Raw genomic sequence first — 11,518 nt, forward strand, 5'->3', positions numbered from 1 at the left:
CTAAGTTGTGTGCGGAGGGACTGATATGGAACACCGATATTGCGATACTTGTGGAAAATTGGGTCCTCTGAGCTGTGTGTGGAATGATGGTGCATGGACTCCGCGGGTCCCCCATAGGTTGTGTTACCGAGACGTCGATACTCCCGTCCGGAGTATATGTGTACACAGCATTGCATTGCATTTGCATTCATACATTATTGCATTGCATTGCATTATGGCTTATATTGTGATCATCTGGTGATTTACTTGTGTTGTTGGGTTTGGATTGGATATATTGAGACTTGACACACTTGGGTTTAGATGCTTCCACCTAGGTGATGACGTGTACTTGGCTTTGTTTGTGGTTGACTTATACTTGTTGATTTATCTGCTTATCTTGCTTTATTGTCTGAATTATGTTAGCTATACTTAGTCGGCCTATGATACCTACCAGTATTGTGATTTTGTCTTGACTTTATACTTGCTTTGCGTTCCTTTATGAACGCAGTTCCGGAGTTGGATGCCTTCCGTCTCCCGTGGCCGATAGTCGCTATCGGTACTAGACTTAAGTTCTGAGGTGAGCACGAGACATTTGCCTTGAAGACTCCTCTTATCTATGTCTTATTTTCCATTCTGAGACATATTCAGATTTGATGTATTATTATATTTCCAGACTTGTATAGTTCTAGCTAGATGCTCTTGTATGGATTAGACCAGACTCTGGGGTGTATTTTCCTATTTCCGCACTTGTTTCATATTATTATCGTCAGACGTACGTGATTTATTCTCTTCCGCTTATTTAGTTATTTATTTACGTCTTTATTATCGTTAGGTTGAGGGTTCGCTTACCGAGGTGAAAAAGGTAAGTGCCCGCACGGCTTTGCCAAATTGGGTCGTGACATGTATATATTAATAATTACTATATTTTTAATTTTGGTGAACACTTTATGGTGCCATCAAGATTTTTTTTTTTGGATTTTACCTCTTAGGTTTTTTTTCCCTTACGAAGTGGAGATAAAATAGAAACTTCAGTTTAAATACACTTTTAATTCAAAAACTGTTTATTAGTTTTACTAATTGTCCGTCCATGCATTAATAATATCATTATCTTCTAAAGATATTAACTAAAAAGAGATTCTTGCTTTGTTTGCATAATCTAATTTTTTTCTCTACGCAATAAGATCTCTTCACAATAGGAAATTTTATTCATTTAATTTGTTTTTATATTTATATTTTTCATATGTATTTTTTTCCTTAAACGTTTGATTTTTTATTTTATTTGTGTTTGTCTTAGGTTAAAGCATATTTTTACAAAATAAAGTGTCTTACCGCGCGAAGCGCGGGTCATTTAACTAATTAATATGAATGTCCCTGAAAATTGATCTAAATAAATGAAAATATCTTGTTTGTTATTCCAATAATATGTCCAATATAACTAAGGACTAATTAATTATATATGTACCTGAAAATTCATAAACGTAACATATGCATACGTGCGAGCACACATAATTGTATTTGTTCTTATCTGTTGGGCTGTCTCCTAAGATTTTGTTAAATTAATTAACTATATTGTATTGGGTGAAAGATGCAACCGGGGTAAGCTCATGACCGGATGCTAGGTAGGTTCGGAGGACTCGTCCAGCTGGCCTCCTGTTACATCTCGGAGATGATAATTGCATTGTGAGTGGACTAACGCGAGCTTAAAATGAACATGAAGTCCTTATGAGATTAAGAAGAGTATTTGATAGCTTTAAGTGCGTACCATAAGATTTTGAAGTCATATGAATCAGTGAAACTAAGTTCGTTGAAGAAAAGTGGAATGCAAGCCATGTTTGGAAAGGTTTTCGCAATGATTGAGCCAATATTTGTTTAGTAATGTCTTGAGGAGGGGAAATAAGGCCTCTTAGATGGTTAATGAAGTGTTATGCAAGTGCCAATAAGGTTCCATAAGGGTCAGAAATTGAATGAATCGACGAGAATAAATTTCGGGAAAATTTGGATTGTAGGGCCATTGATATAGACCGTATAATTTATATGGCCCGTATAATTATTTGTAGAATATTTCCAGAATGGGGTGGATCCCTGGTGGGATTATACGGTCCAATTATACGGACCGTATAATTTATACGGCCCGTATAATTGGCCGTATATCCGGGTCGGGTCAGTTTTCTTTTTTTGTTGTATATGACCACCCTTGTTCATTATTTCATTTCCCACTTTTTCCCCAAGTCTTGAAAGCCCTAGAACCTTCTTCCAAACATATTAACACAAATCTAAAGTGAAATCAAGGATCAAGAGGCCAATATTAAGAGACCCATGTGCCAAGAAGCTTGCTAGGGTTTGTGGAACTCAAGATTTCATATGGTGTTGATGTTAGAGACTTCACTCTAGTGGAGTAAGCTAATCCAAGACTTTTTCTTAAGTGATTAAGGTAAGATTTTGAATCTTTTACATATGGTTAAGGTTGTTTGATTGTTATGCCATGTAGTTGGAGGAAGAAAAGTGAGAATCGAGTGCAAGAATGAACTTGAGGATATTGTGAGCTATAAGTTGATTTGAATTACGATTCTTAACATGATATAATCTTGTTGTGGGTGATGCTAATAATGTTGAGGAAGTATTGAATACAAGTAAATATGGCGTTATGTTGTAGCTATTGTTATGAATGATCTTGGAAAGGAGTTTCGAGGATTGGAAGGTTTCCATTAGAAAAAGGGTAAGTAAATATGATGAACGTTGGTAGAGGTATAAAAGGTTCTATCATCCTTATGACTCTTCCATCTTATGTTACTTTACATGCTTCTATGTTTCCGTTGATTATGCCTTACATACTCAGTACATTGTTAAACCGACGTCCTTTGTTTGTGGGATTTGCGTCATGCCCGCAGGTAGACAGGGAGATAGGCTTGATTCTTAGGCTGCTTATCCAGAGACTGCTAAGAGGAGCTCCCTTTGATTCGGAGATGCAACTGTTGGTACTATTCTTTTATGTATATACATATGGGCATGGCGGGGCCCTGTCCCGTCTATATGATGTTACATGTTCTTCTTAGAGGCTCGTAGACAGTTATGTATAGTTAGATATCTTTCAGCCTTGTCGGCTCACATTTTTGTATATCATCTTGTTAGCCTCGTCGTCTTGTGTATATGGACATGGGCATAGTTGTTGATGTTGATATGAAAGTTCTCTTGCCCGATATGGGGTTGTATTATTATTAGCGAGTTAGCCATGTGACTCACTATTTATGGTTGTGAAAGTATGATGAGAGGTGCCGGGTAAGTTGGTTTAGTGTGCCCGTCATGACCTCCGGTTGGGTCGTGACAAAGGTAGTGTATCAGGCGGTTCCATCCTAGGGTGTGTACGAGACGTGTCCAGTAAGAGTCTTGTTTATGGGGGTGTTGCGCGCCACACTTATAAACGGAGGCGCGGGCATTTGGGAATGAATGACTGCTTTCTTCGTAGATCGTGCGATAGAGCCATGATATAAGGATTTCTCTTTCCTTAACCATGTGTTATGTATTTCAGAAATGCAGCAAGAGAAAAGCTACGGCGGCCCAAAAAGGCGAACGGTGGCGAAAAGGCGGGGGCGAAGAGGACCGCCAACGGATATAGAGAAAGGTGAGTCCCAGAATACGGTTCAATCTCAGTCCTCTCACTTGTTGCCTATTTTTGAGGAGTATAAAGGAGTCTCGGCTCCGGCACCCCCGGCTCACTCCTCATGAGAGGGTTTCGGACGAGAGATGAAAGAGGCCATTCAATTGTTGATTCAATTGGTTGCCATGCAGGCCCAGCGGCAGGGTATGTGTTATGGCGATCGGGCTGTAAGTGCTAGAGCCCATGGTTTCATTAGCTTAAATCCTACGGTATTCTTCGGGTCAAAGCCGAATGAGGACCCTCAAAAATTTATTGATGGAATGTTGAGGACACTTCGGTTAATGCATGCTTCCGACATTGAATCGGTGGAGTTAGCATCATATAGATTGCGGAATGTTGTAGTTCATTGGTATACGGTTTGGTTGTCTTCTAGGGGAGTCAATGCACCTCCCCCGGTATGGCAAGAATTTGTTGATGCTTTCCTTCGACATTAGTTGCCCCCAGAAGTTCGACGGGCTAGAGCCGACAAGTTCTTGAATCTTAGACAAGAAAGTATGAGTGCCTTAGAGTATAGTCTCCGCTTCAATTCTTTGGCTAGGTATGCTCCGGCCATGGTAGCGGATATGGGTGATCGAGTGCGCCGATTTGTGAGTGGCCTAGGGTCACATTTGATGGATAAGTGCTTGACTGGGTCCCTTCAGGACAATATGGATATTTCTAGCATTCAAGCCCATGCCAAGAGTTTGGAGGAAAGCCAAAAACCACAAAGAGGTGAGCGTGAACTTGACAGAGGTTATAACAAGAGGGCTAGATCTTCAGGCCCGACTAGTAAGTTTAGCGCCTCCGCGATCTACGGGCCATAGATTTAATAGATTTATTCACTACGGGCCAAGCCAGAGTTTTAGAGCTTCAAGTTCTCATCGCAGGGGTGACTCAGGCCAGGCAAGATCGCCTATCCACGATGTTCCCAGTGCGGGAAGTTACATTGGGGCCAGTACCGATTGGGTTTAGATGTTTGCTATACATGCGGTCAGCCAAGCTATATCATGCGTGACTGCCCTTCGATTGGTGGTAGGGGTAGGATCCAGCCCTCAGGGTCAGCAGTTGGGTCTTCATCATCTATACGCCCTCCGGGGCAAGGCTTTCAGAAACTAGTTAGTTGCGGTAGAGGTAGAGGAAGAGCTCCTAGTTCTAGTGGTCCTCAGCACCGTATTTATGCTCTGGCAGGACGACAGGATCTCGAGTCCTCCCTTGATGTCGTCGCAGGTATATTATCGGTATTTTCTCATGATGTATATGCTTTGATTGATCCAGGCTCCACCTTGTCATATGTTACTCCATATATTTCTGGTTGATTTGGGTTGAAATCAGAATCAATCAAACCTTTTGAGGTATTGACACCTGTTGGTGAACCGGTAATAGCTAGCCGAGTATATAGAAATTGTGTAGTTGTGATTTGTAATCATCATACTATGGGCGATTTACATGAGTTGAAAATCTTTGGACTTTGATGTTATTATGGGCATGGATTGGTTAGCTTCATGCTATGCCAATGTCGATTGTAGAACAAATTTAGTTCGCTTCTAGTTTCCTAGAGAATCGATTTTGGAATGGAAAGGAAATACAGAGTCTCCGAGAGGTAGGTTTCCTATCTCAAGGCCAGGAAAATGATTGCTAAAGGCTGTATTTATCATTTAGTCCGGGTTCAAGATATAGAACCCAAATCGCCAACTCTTTAGTCTGTCCCCATAGTGAATGAGTTTCCGGATGTATTCTTGGATGAGCTTCTAGGCTTCTCTCCTGAACGGAAGATCGATTTTGCTATTGATGTGCTATCGGATACCAAGCCTATATCTATTCCTCCTTATAGAATGGCTCCCGCAGAGTTGAGAGAGTTGAAGGAACAATTGAAGGATTTTCTTGAGAAAGGCTTTATTAGGCCTAGTTCCTCCCCGTGGGGAGCACCCGTGTTGTTTGTAAGAAAGAAAGATGGCTCCCTGTGAATGTGCATTGACTACAGACAACTGAATAAGGTGACAATCAAGAACAAATATTCGCTTCCAAGGATTGATGACTTATTTGATCAATTACAAGGTGCCAAATGGTTTTCAAATATAGACTTGAGATCCGGGTATCATCAGGTGAGAGTTAGGGATGAAGATATTCCTAAAACGGCCTTTAGAACAAGATATGGTTATTTCGAATTCCGGGTAATGTCATTTGGGATAACAAATGCACCGGCAGTATTTATGGACTTGATGAACAATGTGTTCAGGCCTTTCTTAGATTTATTTGTGATTGTGTTCATTGACGATATCCTGATATATTCTCGGTCCAAGATAGAACATATGGATCATTTACGTGTTGTTCTTAGAGTTCTTCAGACTCGAGAGTTATTTGCAGAATTTTCAAAATGTGAGTTTTGGTTGAATTCGGTGACCTTTTTGGGGCATGTTATTTCAAACGATGGTATTCGGGTGGATACCCAGAAGATTGAGGCCGTGAAGACTTGGCTAAGGCCTACAACACCTATGGAGGTTCGTAGTTTCTTGGGCTTGGCAGGTTACTATAGAAGATTTGTAGAGGGTTTTTCTTCTATCTCTGCACCACTAACTAAGCTAACTCAGAAAGCAGCTAAATTTAAGTGAACGGATGCTTGTGAGCACAGTTTCCGGGAGTTGAAGAATAGATTAACTTCTGCCCCCGTCCTGACACTTCCAGAGGGATCGGAAGGCTATATTGTTTATTGTGATACTTCAGGCGTTGGGTTAGGATATGTGTTGATGAAGCATGGTAAGGTGATTGCTTATGCTTTAAGGCAGTTGCGAACACATGAGAAAAATTATCCAACCCATGATCTTGAGTTAGCTACGGTGATTCATGCATTGAAGATGTGGAGACATTATTTGTATGGTGTCCATGTGGATATCTATATGGATCACAAGAGCCTTCAGTATATTTTCAAGCAGAAAGAATTGAATTTACGGCAGAGGCGATGGTTGGAGTTGTTGAAAGATTATGATGTTAACATTCTATATCATCCCGGGAAGGCGAACGTTGTAGCTGATGCTCTTAGCCATAGATCCATGGGTAGCTTATGTGATGTTCAGATAGGGAAAGGCGAGTTAGCTCGTGAGCTCCGACTAGCTTGCCTAGGAGTTCGGGTAATGGACTCGAGCAATATGGGAGCTACCATTGAGAATTTAGCTGTTTCGTCATTAGTAGTTGAGGTGAAAGAGCGCCAATACGAGGATCCTATACTAGTTCATTATAGAAATACACTTCCTCAGAATAAGAAGTCATCCTTTGAGATTTTTGGAGATGAAGTTCTCCGATATCGAGGTAGGTTGTGTGTTCCCGATGTTGCAAGGTTGCTTCATTAAATTTTGAAAGAAGCCCATAGTTCCCGTTATTCCGTTCACCTCGGAGCAACGAAAATGTATCATGACCTTAAATCCATATATTGGTGGAATGGGATGAAGAGAGACATAGCGAAATTTGTGGCCCAATGTCCTAATTGTCAGCAAGTGAAGATTGAGCATCAAAAGCCCGGTGGATTGGTGCAAGTTATGGAAATTCCAACTTGGAAATGGGAAGTGATTAACATGGACTTCATTGCAAGCTTGCCTCATTCTAGGCATAAATATGATTCTATATGGGTAATTGTGGATAGACTTACGAAGTCAGCTCATTTTCTACCAGTCAGAACTACATATGTAGCCGAAGATTATGCAAAGCTTTATTATGCAAAGCTTTATGTCTAAGAGATAGTACGACTCCATGGTGTCCCAGTATATATTATTTCTGATAGAGGGACACAGTTTACAACCAATTTTTGAAAGTCTTTTCAAGATGGTTTGGGGACTCAAGTGAGTTTTGGTATAGCATTTCATCCACAGACTGATGGACAAGCTAAGCGTACCATTCAGACTCTCGAGGATATGCTACGGGCATATGTGTTGGAGTTTGGAGGTAGTTGGGATGATCACTTACCGCTTGTTGAATTTGCTTATAAAAACAGTTATCATTCTAGCATGCAAATGGCCCCATATGAGGCTTTATATGGGCGCAAGTGCCGATCGCTAATTAGGTGGTTCGAAGTAGGGGAGACTGAATTAATAGGGCCAAACTTGGTCCAGCAAGCTATAGAGAAGGTCAAGCTTATATAAGATCGATTATTAATAGCTTAGAGTCGTCAGAAATTCTATGCAGATAATCGTTGAAGGGACTTAGAGTTTCAAGTGAAAGATTAGGTATTCTTGAAGGTGTCGCCAATGAAAGGCGTCATGAGATTTGGCAAAAAGGGTAAGCTTAGTCCTCGGTATATTGGACCTTATGAGATTGTACGCAAGGTAGGCCAAGTGGCTTACGAATTAGATCTACCTTCGGATTTGGAGTCAGTCCATCCGGTTTTCCATGTATCGATGCTCCGTAAGTGCATTGGAGATCCTTCTAGAATTTTACAGGTAGATGATGTTCAAGTCACTGAGCAATTATCCTACGAAGAAGTTCCCATTGCCATTCTAGATAGGCAAGTACGGAGACTCAGAACCAAAGATGTAGCTTCAGTTAAAGTCTTATGGAGAAATAATAATAAAGAGGAAATGACCTGGGAAGTGGAAGAAGACATGAAACTCAGGTACCCACATTTATTTCCACCTCCAGAGGAAACTCAGGCAGAGACGCCATTTTCCTCAGGTATGTAATGCTTTCTTTGATGCTTTCTTAGTCGTGTGTGGCCATGGTTGTTGATGTTGTTGTTATAGCCCTGTGAGGCGATATATTTGAGTTCTTTGTGACAGGATGGTAGTGCCATATGGGAAACTTTGGCAAAATTTTTGTAGAATCCCCAAAAGTCTAACATTCGAGGACAAATGTTTCTAAATGGGGGAAGAATGTTACATCTCGGAGATTTCGGATAGTTGCATTGTGAGTGGACTAACGTGAGCTTAAAATGAACATGAAGACATATGAGATTAAAGAAAGTATTTGATAGCTCTAAGTGCGCACCAAAAGATTTTGAAGTCATAGGAATCAGTGAAACTAAGTTCGTTGAAGAAAAGTGGAAGCAAGCCATGTTTGGAAAGGTTTTCACAATGATTGAGCTAATATTTTTTTAGTAATGTCTTGAAGAGGGGAAATAAAGCCTCTTAGATGGTTAATGAAGTGTTATGCAAGTGCCAATAAGGTTCCATAAAGGTCAGAGGTTGAATGAATTGACGAGAATAAATTTCGGGAAAATTTGGATTGTAGGGCCATTGATATAGACCGTATAATTTATATGGCCCGTATAATTATCTGTAGAATATTTCCAGAATGGGGTGGATCCCTGGTGGGATTATACGGTCCAATTATACGGACCATATAATTTATACAGCCCGTATAATTAGCGTATATCCGGTCGTCGCTTTTCTTTTTTTGTTGTATATGATCACCCTTGTTCATTATTTCATTTCCCACTTTTCCCCCAAGTCTTGAAAGCCCTAGAACCTTCTTCCAAACATATTAACACAAATCTAAAAGTGAAATCAAGGATCAAGAGGCCAATATCAAGAGACCCATGTGCCAAGAAGCTTGCTAGGGTTTGTGGAACTCAAGATTTCATATGGTGTTGATGTTAGAGACTTCACTCTAGTGGAGTAAGCTGATCCAAGACTTGTTCTTAAGTGATTAAGGTAAGATTTTGAATCTTTTACATATGGTTAAGGTTGTTTGATTGTTATGCCATGTAGTTGGAGGAAGAAAAGTGAGAATCGAGTGCAAGAATGAACTTGAGGATATTGTGAGCTATAAGTTGATTTGAATTACGATTCTTAACATGATATAATCTTGTTGTGGGTGATGCTAATAATGTTGAGGAAGTATTGTATGCAAGTAAATATGGCGTTATGTTGTAGCTATTGTTATGAATGATCTTGGAAAGGAGTTTCAAGGATTGGATAATGCTTAACTTGAATGAAGCCTCTTGATTTTGGTATTGTTAATAATGTCATTGTGTTTGGGAGTTGTTTTGGAATTTGGTAGAAGTGGATAAAATAGGGGAAGTGCTGCCCAATTTTCGTTAGCTCATGAACTATTCTAGTTTTAATTTAAGAGTGTCCTTAAGGCTTAACCATGGTATAAATCCTTTTAAATGTAGATTTCCCAAGATTTGGAGATGAACGTTAAGTAGTTAAGAAGACGTAAAGGTATGTAAGGCTAACCCTTCTTTCTTAAGGCATGATTCCATTTATGTATACCTTCATGTGAAATCCATAGTATCTTCTATGATGACTTCAATTCCTAGAATCACTAAAGCTCCTAGTTCTTGATATTCTCATGATATTATTGGTTCCATCCTACGATAGTTGATCCTCTAAGGAAAGATATAACGAAAGTGATGATGATGATGATGATGATGTTGACGATACTTATGTATATACATATGTATGTACATATGTATGTACATATATGTATATATATATATATATATATATATATATATGGTTATCAAGTAACACCGAGCTATATGGCCGGGTATGATATCTATTGCGTGCACACCACTGCAGTTGGGTACGGATGACAGTGAGCCTTGGTAGGGCCAGGTATGTATAACACCGAGCCCTGTCATGGTTGGGTATGTGAAACACCGAACCTCTATGGTCGGGTATAGTACTACTATATATGTAAGTTTATGTAATGGAAGGTTTCCATTAGAAAAAGGGTAAGTAAATATGATGAACGTCACTAGAGGTATAAAAGGCTCTATCATCCTTATGACTCTTCCATCTTATGTTACTTTTCATGCTTCTATTTTGCTATTGATTATGCCTTACATACTCAGTACATTGTTCGTACTGACGACCTTTTGTTTGTGGACGCTGCGTCATGCCCGCAGGTGGACAGGGAGATAGACTTGAACCTTAGGCTGCTTATCCAGAGGCTGGCTTAGAGGAGCTCCATTTGATTCAGAGCTGCGGTGTTGGTACTATTCTTTTGTGTATATACATATGGGCATGGCGGGGCCCTGTCCCGTCTATATATGTTACATGTTCTTCTTAAAGGCTCGTAGACAGTTATGTATAGTTAGATGTCTTTCAGCTTTGTCGGCTCATATTTTTATATATCATCTTGTTAGCCTCATCGGCTTGTGTATATGGATATGGGCATATCTGTTGATGTTGATATGAAAGTTCTCTTGCCCGATAGGATTTGTATTATTGTCGTGAGTTAGCCACGTGGCTCACCTATTTATGGTTGTGAAAGTATGATGAGAGGTGCCTGGGTAGGTTAGATCTGGGTGTCTGTCATGACCCTTCAGTTGGGTCGTGACACCTCCACTCCTACCAATTCGGGTCATGTCTGAAGATTTCAATCAGAGTACTGCAGCTTGTATGCACATTGGAGCTGCAGAGAGGTCACATCACCAGTACTTTAGGGTTTGAAAGTCTAACCTTGGCTTATATATGGGTAGCTTAGGGGCGAAGGAAAATGATCCATCTAGTTCATATTCTTATAATCCTCCTCTTTTTTCTCAAAAGACAATATTGTCACAACCCAATTTACGGCTCATGCGGGCACCTACCTTATTCACACCTAGTAGGCGAACCTTTACCAACTAACCCGTTATTAACTGGTAGGAAAGAACATTAAGTAAGGAAACATAACGACACTCTTTATAAAATTAAAAATTACAACTACCCGGGACCTAATCTAGACATGTACAAGAGCTTCTACAATACAGAGGAGTAAACTCAAAATAAAAATGACCTAACTTCTACCTAGGAATAAGATACACAGAAGCTGTAGGGAGATGTATGCCACTTCCGCTATCGAAACCTTCAAGCCATAACCTGAAACACATCTACACCCCGAAAAGGATGTTGCAAAAGTAGCATCAGTACATCACACGTATTGGTAAGCATCATAGGTTGACTAAGATTGGTTCACGCATACGTTCATAAA

Source organism: Lycium ferocissimum, chromosome 3 (assembly GCF_029784015.1).
Source record: "Lycium ferocissimum isolate CSIRO_LF1 chromosome 3, AGI_CSIRO_Lferr_CH_V1, whole genome shotgun sequence".
Taxonomy (NCBI): Eukaryota; Viridiplantae; Streptophyta; class Magnoliopsida; order Solanales; family Solanaceae; genus Lycium; species Lycium ferocissimum.